General features: G+C 34.5%; 1 protein-coding gene across 1 annotated transcript in view; it reads left to right on the top strand.

Moving 5' to 3' along the window:
• Tusp (WD40 superfamily protein Tusp) overlaps positions 1-14861 on the top strand; it is a 169908-nt gene extending 155047 nt beyond the window's left edge. Inside the window, exon 21 of the mRNA XM_071679677.1 lies at positions 1258-14861. The gene's annotated coding sequence lies outside the window, so the exon portion shown is untranslated. The remainder of the gene's footprint in view (positions 1-1257) is intronic.
• Positions 14862-15707: the final 846 nt, after the last annotated feature.

Genomic DNA, 15707 nt, shown 5'->3' with positions numbered 1-15707 from the left:
GTTAGGCTGATCTGTGGAAAGAGTTTGCTGAAGTGTAAGTCAGGAGTGAGCTTTTAATTTGTTTTTGAGGGTTGTTGGTTAGTTATGAAGTGGTTTGGATGGGAGGGGGTTTGTGCTGTTGCATAGAATTGAGTGTTGAGCATGTTAAGGTATGATTATGCTGGGAAAATCATGTTTCATTGTGTAGGTAATGAGTGTTTATGATGGCTAAGGAACCAGTGATTCTTGTGAATGCACTGTTATGTGTTATGCAGCATTATTATATTTGCTTTTCAGAGAATGGAAGAGCAAGCAGGTGAGGCATAGTTTAGAGTGGAGCAAATGAGTTGTTTGTATTGAATGTTAAGGGACTCCTTCCATTCAGTGTCATTCAATTCTTTAAATGCCCTAGAAAAACTGTATGAATTTTTATGAGTATCTGATTTAAGGTCTATAAATTACAAAAAAAGACTAAGTTGCAGGTTAGTGTGATTCTTGATGACAGGTCGATGATGGTTGACATACAGTGCAAACCCTCTGTCTGTCATGCTATTCAGACGACACAGTGACCAAGGATTTTTTTCTCTCCTCATGAGTGTCATGCAACTTCTTGGGAACTTATGTAATTCTGTTCCCATTTCTTGACTTCCTTTCAGATGATGAGCATTGTTCATGCTTACTTTTATACTTATACGTATTTTCCTCTCTGGTTCCTGATATGCTCATGTGAACATGACTCCTTTACTTTCCTCTCTTCTCATCTATTTATGTTTGCTGGCAATTTCAGTCATATGTAACTGACAGACAGTGGTTTAGATCATTCCCTCTTTGAAACCAGTGAAGTAAATTTTGATATGGTGGGATGGGGTAACCCAAGGATAACAGCTCCCTTATACATTTGCAGTATCCATTTTCAGTTATCTAGTTATTGTTGTGTTCTCTGGCCTCAGACATGAAAAAGTAGGGAATGGTTATATTGACATAAAATTCATTAGAGATGAAATATTAATCCTTTCACTAGCAGAGTTTGCATAGAAATATTACTTCAGGATTCTTTTACCATGTAAATAATGCCCAACTGTGTGTACTTAAGACAGGATTTTATCATCATATGCTCAGATTCTGTTCTTTAGGTAATCAGAAACCCTTTTTTTTATAATATAAGCAGTCCATATTGAAAAGCCAACTTTATTTCTTGATGCATAATATTTGTGAATCCCTCACTTAGCCTTTAATGCTGTGATCCCCCTATTGAAAGGCATCCCTCTCTCTCCCCAGGCCGCTCACAGCCACAGCGTTGTGGTCCTAGAGTTCTGGTGACGTCACGTCGGCCGCTACCCTTACTGTGGACTGCTGAGGGGAGATTTCTGTGTTCTTCTGGTGAAAAAAATAAGTTATTGTTATGAACTCTTTTTCATTCCATTTAGTGTTGCTGCAACTGTTCACAAATGAAGATATTAAGAGAAAATACCTTGAGAAGTAGCACATTGAGTATGTTAATATTTGCGTTTGTATTCACTGAAATTTCAAAGGGGGAAAAATAATTTAATGGATGGCTTTTGTGTTGCCAATTCAGAAATTCTCAGACAGGTATCTATGTTGCTGTCATGTCAGTGCCTGAGGAATGATAACGCTCACATTGTATGCGTATACATCTCTTGTGTGTTTTAGACAGTTTGCCATTTTATAGAGACACTGCTGACAATATTGTATGTGATACTATTTACTGCTTTTACTGAAAGCAAAGATATGTTGTACATTACTGAAATACCATTTCCACTTTAGCTTATAAGGTCTTTGGTTTTTTAGTTGCAGAAAGTATGGCAAGTTCATAATGAATTTAAGCCTTTGTTCTTGACTGCAAGAAGTATTTTGTAGTGATTAAGTTGAAATGAACCTTGTTAAAGCAGGACTTAAGACTTATTATCCAAGAGTCTTGCTTGCTTGTCAAGGGTAACAAAATGGGTGATCTCAATACCATTCTAGTCATTTGTAGTTGCTGTGAAATGCCACTTGATATGAATAATTAGGTAGGCCAACTTCTCCCACCACCACTTTGCTAATTCCTCCCAGCATTGTAAGCTTCAATGAGATACTCACAAGCACCAGTTTGGTCCAGCAACTGCTTGTTAGTTTATCTTCTAAATGCAAACGTAAATTGGCTTGTTTACACGCATCAAAATATGAAGGTTGATTGGTTGTCTTCTTTACACACTTGTAAAGTGTAGTACAGTCATAAAGAAAGTTAAATTAACAGATGATTGTGAGTGAAATTTGGTTAGCAAAATGACTTGCTGGATAGCCAACTCGCAAGATTTGCCATTGGGTGGGCAAGGGTGATTTATATCAGTTACATAAGCATTATTACCAAAAGGTGTTTAACATACTTATTGAAATGGAAAGTGTGTTAGGAAGAGGATATATTGACTAGATGGAAGCTTTCTCAAACAGTGACCTTACTGGAGAACCAGGAAGTCACTCAAAGACTGCTTTGTTAGTCGAGTGACTGAAGAACTTAAAGTCAGGGAGCCAATTACCATGTCAAGAACCTCATGATTATTAAAGTTTACAGAAGTTTCCAACCCAGTTTTCAAAAGTTTAGACTTAGTTAGGATACTTTCCACATTATTATATCGAGGCGCTGTAACTTTTTTAATCATTTCAATGATCATAGAGAAATGCAGATGATGGTAACTGGTTTTGTTGTAATACTGTATTTCAAATTGAAGTGTTTATAATCTGTTTTGCATCATTAAGCTCACATTGTTGTACATAGTGATCATCTCTATCTAGTCATATATACAAGTAAGTAATATCTCCATAATGAACAATCAATATTTAAGTGGATATCCTACCTTTTATTTTATTGATGACTTTTACTTTAGTAAATTTAGACTCCTATGGCAAATTTACAGAATTTTCCTTTGCAGACTTGGTCTGGACTGATGGAATTTAGCTTGCAAATGCTCATTCCTAAAGTGTGTATTTAGTTTTAATGATCTAAGTTCAAAAATTGTCAATGAATGTTGAATCTTTTCTAGTTACTCAATGTTTTTATAAGTTCAAGAACCATATTTTTGTTGTGATATCATTTCCATATATTTTTTTATTGAATTCTCAAAAACGGTTAGTCCATCCTAGACCCTGAGCAGCTATTTTGTACATTGTGCATAGTGAGTAGAAATTTTGTACATATGATGACAAGAAATGTACAGAGCAGTTGAAATTAGTTGACATTATGTTTATTTTCAATTATTTAATAAATGTGACTCAATTATGTAAGAACTTAAGAATTAGAAATTTAGTGCATATAGGTATGATTTTATTAAGTTGTGTGTGAATTAGCAAAGGAAAATGTTGCTGGTTATGGAAGTGACTTGCAAAGAATTGAAGTAGTATTTAAGTATAAAGCTTGCTCACTTTGCAGTAGCAAGCTGTTTCCCATACAAAATAAGTACTGAGAAATGAGGAAAGGAAAAGTGATTTAAAAACATTTCATAGCTACACCGCAGCTGTGTAATTTGCCAGAAATATAGGCAAAGTGTCCTTGCACAGAAAATACAATGGTAATACAAAAGAAATCCATAATTCTGTAACTCTTTTTATGAATGCAGTAATTGGCATATTCCTGAGTATGATACTGATCCATTGTATAGTGTCCAGTGACCCATAATAGCAAAATGAATAATGTGATGTTTTAAGCCTTGCTAAGCAATCCTCTTGGGAAAAATGCTAACAGTGACAGAAATGCCATCAGACAATTATTGTTCTCATCTCTGTTTGCACTTTGAAGTGCCTAGTGGCTCTCCCTATGCTCTGTGCTCTACTGTGTCACTAATAATGTTACTTCCTTGAAGTTTACTTATAATAACTGTATATCTCTTACGTAAGGAACTGTATGTAGAAATACTACTGTGTTATATTCAGGGTTAATTGTGATATGGGTTGTTTTATTACTATTTGTGTTTTACAGGCATGAGGCATTCTCTATAGCTGATAAGTTACGTGTATATGATTTATTTATTTATTTTTTACGTAAAATTGCCACAGCACCAATATCTATGAGAGTCATGGTGTTTCCCAGGACCCTCTTTCTAAAGGCTCCTAAAGCTCAGGGATGCACTATTTCTAGTTGCAGGGAAATGCAGACTCCTTTGAAGTGAGTTCTTTGATATGTCTATGCTCCCCATGACACAGCCTCACCAAAGGAGTCTTCATTCATGGTGTAACCCCTTGCAGGTGAAGCTTGATAACATCTATATATAAACAACCCAAGGACCCCACCTTCAGATTTCTACAGCTCAATGCTACAATCACTAGCAGGGTAAGGATGGGTTCCTTTGGAGTGAGAAGTTTTATATCGAGTTTTTACTCTGATGATACAGACTTGCTGAAAGTTACTTTTCACTTTTGGCATAACTGTGTACACTTGGAGTCCAGTAAAGCCCTTCACAAGCAAATGTATCAAAGCTGTAAGCCACATATTACAGAGCATTCAAAATAATCACTGCCTACTTAGCAGCAACAAACACTCAACACCAATACATTGAAACAAAGGTCCTCCCAGTTCACTCCAATCCTAAAATGCTTGGCATTCAGTTTTTTGCAACAGCACTAGACCCAATCCACCCAAAACCACTTCGTAACTCACATGACAATAACCTCTACTCATGGATCCACATCAGATATAATGCTGACAAATCACATACAATGATCTGACAAGCATTAAGCAACTACCTTCCCATTTCATACTTGAATGCTATCCCACCAGACCTTTCCCACCTATGTTGTGGACACTGCCCATTCATACTATACAATTGATGTATATTTATTATACTTGATCGCTGTTTCCCGCATCAGCAAGGTAGTACTAGGAAACAGACGAAGAAAGACCCATCCACTCATATTTACACATACATCCATATACACGTACATATACATGCATAAATGCATATCAACATATATACATATATACACATGTTCATACTTACTCACCTTCATCCATTCCTGGTGCCACCCTGCCCCACAGGAAACATCACCACCCCCTACCTCAGTGAGGTAGCACCAGGAAACAGATGAAAAAAGGCCACATCTGCTCACACTCAGTCTCTAGCTGTTATGTGTAATGCATTGAAACCACAGCTCCTCCTTATCCACATCCAGGCCTCACATACCTTTCCATGGTTTACCCCAGATGTTTACATGCCGTGGTTTAGTCTATTGACAGCATATCAACCCCAGTATACCACATCGTTCCTATACACTCAATTCCATGCGCGCCTTTCACTCTCCTGCATGTTCATGCCCTGATCGCTCAAAATCTTTTTCACTTCATCCTTCCACCTCCAGTTTGGTCTCCTGCTTCTCCATGTTCCCTCCACTTCTGACACATATATCCTCTTTGTCAGCCTTTCCTCACTTGTTCTTTTCATGTGTCCAGACTGTTTCAACACACTCATTTTATTGCATCTCTTATTCTTTCATTACTTACTCAGTCAAACCGCCTCATACTACATATTGTCCTTAAACTTTTCATTTCCAGCATATAAACACCAATTCACCACATAGTAAAACATATAAATACCAATTCACCACATAATAAAATCTTTCATGCTCACAATGCAGTTACCAAGATGAAGACATTGATCACTTTCTGCTCAGTTGTCCTGCACTTTCCCCTCCATGAGCACTGCAGGAGCTCCATAAACATAAAAGTGACTCCTGGGACAGAAAGTAAATAAGTATATATGAATAAATACACATATATGCAAAAGCCAGTGTCATCAGATTATGCAAACATTTGGTTACAGCCTGAGCGACAAGTCACTTTCAGCAAGGATGTATCGTCACCAGTGAAAGAGGAGAGTCTTCTTGAGGAACATCTTACTACAGAGGAGTCCATCATTTCCCCTCTCATGAATGGAGTGCAACCTTGAAACTAGAGGAAGCCACATAAAGGGATCCTGGAACTGTATACAGTATACAGTATGGTACATTACACAAAAGCTATTTTCACCACTAAGTACTAATTTTACTTATTGGTTACCAACTGTGAACCTGGGCATCATCAGAAACATTATGATGTGAATCTCATTTTGGTGCTACAAATCTTTATTCTTAATTATTCCAGAAACTCTGAACTTTATTTAAATGAAGCCTTATTCTTAGGGCCACAGTGAAATCCTAGGGATTAAATCTTTTGATATCAAGGATACACTCAGTATCACCAGCACTTGATATTGATGTAAGAGCTCAGATTATTGCTACTATTTGATATTTAGGGTATGATTTCTTGGTATCAGGAGTTTTTGGTGTTAAATTTGATCTCCATATATCAAGTTTATTGTTATAGGTCAAGGCTCTAAACCTCATTAGTATGCTATATAATGTATAATATAAGACATCAGAATCTCCAGAACTTAAAGTTGAATATGACCTCAAAGTGTCACACTTCATATCAAAGATCAAATCTCGAAACATCACAAACAAATTTATAGCCTAAGCTATACCAAAACAGTTTTAAATTTTGAGGTCAGCTCTTAAACAGTTTATATATATATATATAAACGATTTGTGAAGTACATGTCAACAGAGCTTAATGATGACTGTGAAAGCTCAGAAAATTCACAGGATTGATAATGTATTATCTTGCCTATCTTGTGTGTTTATGATGTAATTTTCAAGGGCATTTCTTTTAACTTTTCTATGATTGCAGGTCTTATTTCATCATTTGCTTTATCATAGATTTTCTGTAACGTTCTGCCTCACCTGTTTACAGTTGTAGTTTGGCAGTAATTTAACTCTGTCTGCCTTGGTATGCTTATTATTGTAGTTACGATCATATACAATGTAAGAAAGATTAGTTTTTGATGCTGGTGATAATGAATGTAATTCAACAGTTGCCCTGGCTCTGTTTTTTATTGATAGTTTCTCTTCAGCTTTCATAGTACTACCAAGAGAATATATTTATGGATACATATGTACTCTTAACATACACACACACACACACACACACACACACATACACATTGTATTTTGGGGTTACCACTATATTTTGAAACATCATAGATCGTTAGCATCACATTTCTAAAGCAATATCACTGAAGAAACAAAAAAAAGGTAATAAACAGCCAAAATTTAGGGAAAAGCCTACTTTTATGTCATTAGAACTTGTGATGTTTTGAAAATGATGCTTTCGAATTATAATGCTTCAGAATATTAAGGTTGTTCCCTGTATTTTTGCAATTACCTCCTGTTTATCACTTACTGATATTAGCATGTCCACCAGCTTCTAAGATTTGTGAACATATAACAAGTCTTTTATGGGTTCTTTGTTTACAGGGTGAGAGATGTCTTGTGTCATTTGTTGGGCATTATCATAGTTTGTTTTTAACAAATAATTTATATTAGTGCCATATAGTGTTAATTAATCATCATTGATTTACAAGGTTGTTCTATCAGAGTTTGATGATAGTGTGTACTATACTTATGAAACCTGCAAACGAATTTTAAAAATAATCTTATTTTAGTGTACAATTCTGCTGTTGTCAAATCTGTTCATAATTTTCGTAATGTTGGCATTTGTTAAGGTATTGCTATAGATATGCTGGTAATCTGTTACTGTTCTACATTATACCCCTGCTTGAATGTTTGTATTATATTTACCAATTATGAAAGCATTTAGATTAGTTCTATTGATATCCATTGTTTCGTACCAGAAAATTTTATTTTACAGTATCTTCATTAGAAATATGATGTGATTGTGGTATGTATTTTTCATACAATAACAGGTAAAAATGTAATTTAAGAGCACACCTTTATCTTTGACTTGTACTGACATAACTCATATCAAGTGATTTGTTTCCCCCCATATAGACATGTACAGAGAAATATAGAATATATTTTTTGTTTAATATAGGTTTGATAAGGTTACAGAAAATGAAAGAGAAAACGTCTTAGAAGAACCTAACCTAATCTAACCAAGCAGTCTTTATCAAGGTAAAAAGAAATGAAAATCCGATTTTCATTATATCAGAATTTATTCTGTGTAAGAGATGTAATTTGGTATGATTTCCATCAGGACCAGATTAATGCACAAACTATTGAGGCCTAACCTATGATGCTGCCAAATGGCCTATACTGGCCTTCTAAGTAAGAGACATTGTGATTTGTAAAAGAAACAGAATACCTGTATAGGTAATATTATACAATATATAGATTTATGATACTGTATAAATAGAATAATGAAATTTATCATGATACTAACATATCTTCATGATATCATAGAGTATGAGGGGGGGGCCTCAAATATTTCTTGGGCTTAGGGCCCCACAGAATCTAATCCAACCCTGATTTTCATCAGTATAAGCTAATGAGTAAAGGTACACCCCTAAAGTACAGTTTTACCCAATATAAGTGGAAGATCTCTAGTCTGTATATCAATAGTCCAAAAGAAACCAAATTCCAAGTGGCCAAGGATTTAAGAGTCCCACCAATGGAGCAAAAGAGTTTCCTAAGTGTGAATTGAAGGTGGTAGTACCTGTACTCTTCTCATATATTTTTGTGGTTTGCATTTGTTCTACCTTCCTAATGACATACGGTATGTGGCCAACTCTTAGAACAGTTAACATTGCACTTTTTAGAAGTAGAGACAAGGAAGAACTCTAGATGAATATGATATTTGAACATTTTTCAAATGTTATATGAAATTGATATTTACATGTATTACATTCAGTGATATAAAAAAGTCAGAAAGTGCAACCAAAAGGATCATTATCTGTGATTTGAAAAATTCAAAATCTGATCAGGATAGGACTAGACTAGAGCTCCTCTACCTGTACCATTTTTTATAACAAGCATATATTTGATTTAGGACATTTTTGTGATTTATGTCTTCTCGTTGTTGTTACTACGTTAAAAAGACATACAAGATCAGTACTCACTTTTTAAAAGATTGGTTGTACTTTAGTTGCTCATTCATAATACTGTTTACTTCATGACATTCCATAGCTCATTGTGCATTTATCTGTCTGTGTGACTTGATTCCTAAGAGATAGATCTGAGGGATAAGGGAAGTAGTCAGTTTAGAATTAGGAATGAGAGAGTATAGAGAACAAGTGAATATTGTTATAAAGAGTGGTGAAACAATTCATATAGAATTACAATGGTATTAAAATAAGTAAACTGGGTGTAGGAAGAATTGCTAAGAGTGAACATGAGTGATATGAGTTGAAACAGGTTTAGGGAACTTAAGTCAAGATCAAAGGTCAGAGTGAGGAAGTATGTATGGAAGGAGGGAGATGGTTTGGTTGAGTGGAAATATATCATGTTAACATGCTCTTCTTCTCAAGTTTCTCCTGGGAATGTCAAGACAGGAAAAGATTAATTGATATATCTGTTGAATTCCTGATACATATCAGCATATACACATATACATACATATCCATATACATACACGTAGAGATATATACACAGAGACATATTCATACTTGCTTGCCTTCATACATTCCTGTTCCTACCTCATCCTAGAGGAAACAGCATTGCTACCTCTTACTTCAGCTAAGTAGTGCCAGGAAAACAGACAAAAAAGGCCACATTCATTCACACTCAGTTTCTACCTGTCATAATTGATTACCTTTTCCCATGTTAGCAAGGTAGCCCCACAGACCTTTCCATGGTTTACCCCAGATGCATCATATACCCTGGTTCAGTCCACTGACAGAATGTTGACCCCAGTATACCACATTATTCCAATCCACTTTGTCCTGTGTGCACCTTTCACCCTCATACACATTCTGGCCCTGGTCACTCAAAATCATTTTCACTCCATCCTTCCATCTCCAATTTGGGTCTTTCCATTCTCCTTATTCCCCATCATTTTTTACTCATATATCCTCTTTGTCAACCTTAATCGCTGTTTCCCATGTCAGTGAGGTAGCGCCAGGAAACAGATGAAGAATGGCTCATCCACTCACATACACATATATATATATAAACACAAATGCCCATACATGCACATATATATATCAGCATATACACATATACATACACATACACAGACATATATATATATATATATATATATATATATATATATCCATGCATATTCATACTTGCTTGCCTTCATCCATTCCCAGTGCTCACCCCGCTCCACAGGAAACAGTATCACTACCCCCTTGCTTCAGTGAAGTAGCGCCAGGAAAACAGACAAAAAAGGCCACATTCATTCACAGCCATTCTCTTGCTAGGAATAAATCAGTGATATTTTTATTTTCCTGTAGTTGACCATTTTAACAAACAGTCAGGTGCTCTGTTACCAAGTTTAGTTTGGAGGTATATTGGATTTTTCTTCATTTCTTTTGTCTGAATCTCAAACAAAAAATATATGAATGGAAGCAAGTCCATTACAGTACAGATATTAGAAAATTAATGAAAGAATACTATATGAAAACTGGTGAATGCTTAGATAAAGCATGAAACCATATGAACTTTATGTAGTTAATACTTGAAAAATTTATTTTACTAGAATGGATAGCTTTTCACTCCTTATTTGAGCAAAATAATGATGACAAATAGGAAATGTGGTAACACTGTAAAACCATTCTCTATTTCCCGTTTGCATGACCCTAAAACATATCACATTTTAATACCCATGATTTAAATCTCTCCTGATAGCTTGTTTCCATATGTACCATACACATTGGCACAAACTCTGGCATTTTATTGGATTTATTCATATTATGGTGGTTTTTATTCGTAGCAAAACCTTTGTAATTTGTGCATTGTTATGCACCATAGATAAGCACACTAATCTATAAATAATAGAGACTATGATCCAAGCAGAATGCCAACTTTGATGCTTTCACAAAATTAAGCTTTCATTCCTTTGAATTTTTAAGGCCTTTTTGAGTACATTTTCTTTCTGTTAATGAAACCAGTTCTCCTTTCCTGAATATGGAACAATCAATTTCTGATGTGCCATATAGATCAGTTTGCAAACTTTTCATGTCAGTCAAGGTGCAGGTGGCAGTGCAGTATATTTTTCTATTGCTTTTACTTTTTTTTTCTTATTCTAATGAGCAGCATTTTTTTGTAAGAATTTGTACTAAGAAGGTGCAGTTTTGAATGATCTCTTTAGAAATGAAATATTCCAGTTATGAAACTTGGAGCAACATAACACTAGCTGAGAACTAAAAATAGTGGATTAGCAATGGCAAAAATGCCACTGAATTGAAGTTAGTTATATTTTTATTGTTTTGATTTGAACTGGCCAAGCATTGGGACCACATCCCTTGTAGGTTAGCATTGTTTCAATAAAAATTTCAAGTAAAACCAAGTATTTTTAGGGTCACTGTCAGGAGCTAGAGTGGTTTATATCCCTTAAACTAGTCAGCATTATTGATATTATGATTTTACAAGTTTTGAGCTGCACAACCATTTTCAGTGATTTTAGAGTTTAGCTGCTGTTTAACATTGGTCAGCTGGTGTTAAGAAGTATTTGATTCAGGAAGAAGAGTAATTGAGTAAAAAAAGTCATTTTGTATCAACAGACATACAGTGTTAGCCTCTTGGAGAATATAAAGTTCGTAAAGAAGCTACATAGTCAGGAGATCCTTGTACATTATTATTTTCCTGAAAATTGGGTGTGTTTCTACTAGTTTCTTAGTGTCAACAAGACTTTGATTCTGCGGATAATATGGCAGTGAATCAGTAAGTTTCTGTCAACCATTAGATATTTCAGGAAGAGTGAATGATTTCATGTCAGAATGAATATGATTGTGTAGAATGGTAACATAAAATCATTTTTGCCTCTTGTACTTCCTATCATGACTTGTAAATAGTTCAGTTACATATACCAGTTCCTACAAGTTTAAACCTACATGATGTTCACAGCTAGATATTCTTACAAATATCTTGACACCCTTCATAATACTCCTCCAAATTACATAACATAAAGACCCCTGACTACTTTCATATTCCTGCAGTTGATTATGTGAGATGTCCTTCAATTAGGTGTCTTACTTCTTTAAAATTTTATTTTATTGTACCACATTATTATAAATTTGGTACATCATGCTGTTCTAGCATTTACCTAATTCTCTCATCTGTCTATCTATCTTATATCTTTGATGCCCATTCCCTCCGGGAACTCCTGTCAAGGGAGTGGTTACAGCGAGGATAGTCTTCACTTATCCCTCTTCCTTTCATACCTCCATTTCTCTGTCATCTTTTGTAGTATCCATACAATTATGTAAAAACATTTTTCATTTCCATATGTCATAATACCATGATAATCAACTTTCTTGAGTCAACAGTTACTTCAGCTCTTAGTTTTTCATATCATTGTAACTCCCAGTTAATGATATTGTACTAGTGTAACTTTTAGTAATGGAGTACTTATTTAATTTGCACTCACTTTCAGTGTTTCTTTTGGTCTGATTGAGACCTCATATATAGTTACTAGCAGGGAGATGAGAGGTTCCAGACAGTACAGTACTTCGGTGCTGACAATTTGTGTGGAACTTCAATATTCATAAGAAATTATTATTTATTGTATTATTCCACTTGTTTACAGCATGGGTATGACAACAGTGACTGGTACAATATATCTAAGTATTCTGTATATAAGTATGCTATGTATGTTGTATATATTATGTTGATGTATGTTGATATGATATTTATTAAAGAGTATATTAATTATCCATACATTTGAAAAGCTTTACATGGTATTAGATTCAGAAACCGATGGAAAAGTCTTATACAGTACACTGAATAATTTTATTCATTTTATGTAATTTTCCTCTCTATAACAAAAAATAATACAATGAACTAATCCCATATTTGTTAACTGAGTGCTTCTTTGGAGCCCAGCAAGAGTGTAGAATAGCATCATGTGTCACATTGAGGGTTCTCTGATATACATACGTATGAAAGAATGCTATTTGGTTGCATTTCAGAACCATAGTAGGCATTTATGGACCAAAAATGAGATTTTTTTCAGTTAGAAATTCAACATTGAAAGTCAGTTTAGCATTAAAAGTAATAGTTCTGAAATGTATTTTCATGCTGTCTGGTATATTGTAGATAAATTACGTGAACTGCAGATCCAGAAATTGCAGAGTGATAACAACAAAAATTACTTTAAAGTGAACATTATCTACAAGAAATTACAGTAGGCGCTAAAGAAAAAGTGTACTTGCAAATTGTTGGTGTCTACAGATCTAGTCACTCTTCTGCCATGTCAAAACTTACTAGTCATTTATGGTTATATTGCACTTGGCATTTGCATGCATGCCTCCAGGTTCATGATGTGCTGACCATCCAGTTAGGATCACCCCAGCTCTTTGCCAGATGGTTGACAACTCATGATGGAAGATAGACGAAGACATATTTTCAGTTTTGATCTTTGAGTAGGCTGTAATGTATGCTGTGGATACAAAAAATGGAATATTGCAAGAAAAATATATTATTGATAAGCCTCTGAAAGTATTTCAAAGTGTAATCTGCCAACAAAACCCAGGAGAGAATTGCATTCTAACATTAGTAAAGAAATAAGATGAAATTAATCATTTTCATAGATTTTTGGTATTAGGCATTGAAATGATGTTTATTTTGCTTTAAATCTAAGAAACAAATTGAAGAAATAACTTGAACTTAGTGTATGTAAAACAGTTTCTTAGAATAGTATTTATTCATAAACACTGTCAAACATGACTGAAAAATCATGATGGGAAATAAAGAAGTTAAATGATGGGGGAGGCCGAGATGGATTTTAATCTTGAATTAAATTTCATTGTATCGCATATTTTACGTAGCAGTTCCATGACTTTGTAATATTTATTTTTTTGTTTTATAACCTATGTAGGCTAGACTTCAAACCCCATCTGTATATGTAATTCCAACAAACTTATCAATACTTCCATATAGCAAGTACATTACTGCCACGTTCCGCCCACAACCGACCGAACTAGCTATTCACGAATCATTACTTCAAGACACTTAAATTGTACTCTAAAAGTCGACCCATAATGTGCAGTCCCTCTAGCAATCATGAAAGTCGACCTTCATAACCCATGAATCATTTGATAGTTCTTGATACAAACAGCATATCCTACCATCCATATGTGTACATAACTTACAAATGTTTCCTCTATCTTCATGTTCACATAAATAGTGATTTCTCCTGGCAAGCTGAATGTGTGTGATCTGAACATCTGGTTTATGAATCATGTCAAACATCAGATTCTGGAGAGTGAGCAGGAATAAGGCTGACTAAATATTCCATTGAAATAAGGGAGAAAAGAATATGCAATAATAGAACCCCCAAAAATAGACTTGAAAACAAGAAAGGATTGTATTTCTTAAGTCTCACATTCTGGTCAGTTATTAGACTCATAATTTGTATAATTTCTGAACTAACTACAAAGCACAATTAAGTTACTTTTGATATTGTAAGGCATGATCTGTTAAACAAGGACACCAAACACCCAGTTATACCTCAGTTACCATTCTTGCAGGAAAAACTGTTTTGTAGTCTCAGAAAAGTTTTGAGATGTTTAAATGAAATTGTCCTTGTCATCAAAGCTCTAATCTTTTATTATGAATTCATAGTCATACCATAATAATTATGATAATTAAGCTTGTGTTTGTACCTTTAGTGTCAAAAAAAATTTGAAATGTATTTGATGTGATGGTTCAAACTAGGATAAAGTTCAATTACACAAAATATGACTCGTCATAAATTTTAAGCATCAGTGTTGGTAAGGTGTAGGCAACTTTGCCTTGGAAGATCAAGAAAGTCATTCGTGATTTGCTGGAAGGATAATTTTTTTCTTCTGTCTGCTTGTATATATACATATATATATATATATATATATATATATTATATATATATATATATATATATATATATATATATATATATATGCAGTCCTATATCTTCTCTTTGATGAACCACATGATGAAAAACACACATTGTCCAAAGATTTAGCAAGCAATGGCTCTTTTCCAGGTGTTACCTTCCACCAAAACTGGCAATAGAATTACGGCATAACCAAAGGCTCAAACTCCAAAGGTATATTTTTTCAAGCCAATGAAACTTGAAACATTGAATTATAGTTTGTACAATACCGACAGAGTATGATAAGTGGCTATGAATTTTAGAAATTTTTCATTCTCAAAAAGACGATAAATTGGAATGTTAAAGAAAATGTCAAATCTATTCTTTGTGAAGAACCAGATAGTGAAAAAAGAATGCTCACTGGTTATTGACCACATTAGAACCAATTTTGGACTTTGAGCCATGGGTAGCATTCGCTCAAGTCCCTGGGTGAATGTTCACACTTATTTAAGGTTTTCCGGCTAGTAATCAAGAGATTTTTTATACTGTAAATACATTCCATAACAATTAATTATTGTTGTATATTGCAATGTTTTCAATGGAGTATATAAAGTGATATGATGCTTGTAATGTCTGAGTTTTATTTATCTTCCCCAGAGTATATCTTGGTATAGTTACAGGTGATGGGGGGAAAAAGGATATGAGAGCAAATGCTAAAACTGGCTGTGTTGGAAGTGAGGGACATTAGGCGTTTGTTATTAAACTATTGAATCTTTTGCATGTTTCTGACGCCACACTATAGGTTGACAAGCTGAGGGTCTATCTCTCTTTCTTCCATCCACTACACTCTTGGCATCCAACCCGTTCCTCTTTTACCCACTCCATCCAA

This window comes from Panulirus ornatus, chromosome 30 (assembly GCF_036320965.1).
Source record: "Panulirus ornatus isolate Po-2019 chromosome 30, ASM3632096v1, whole genome shotgun sequence".
Classification (NCBI taxonomy): domain Eukaryota; kingdom Metazoa; phylum Arthropoda; class Malacostraca; order Decapoda; family Palinuridae; genus Panulirus; species Panulirus ornatus.
This window is presented reverse-complemented; position numbering and strand designations above follow the sequence as displayed.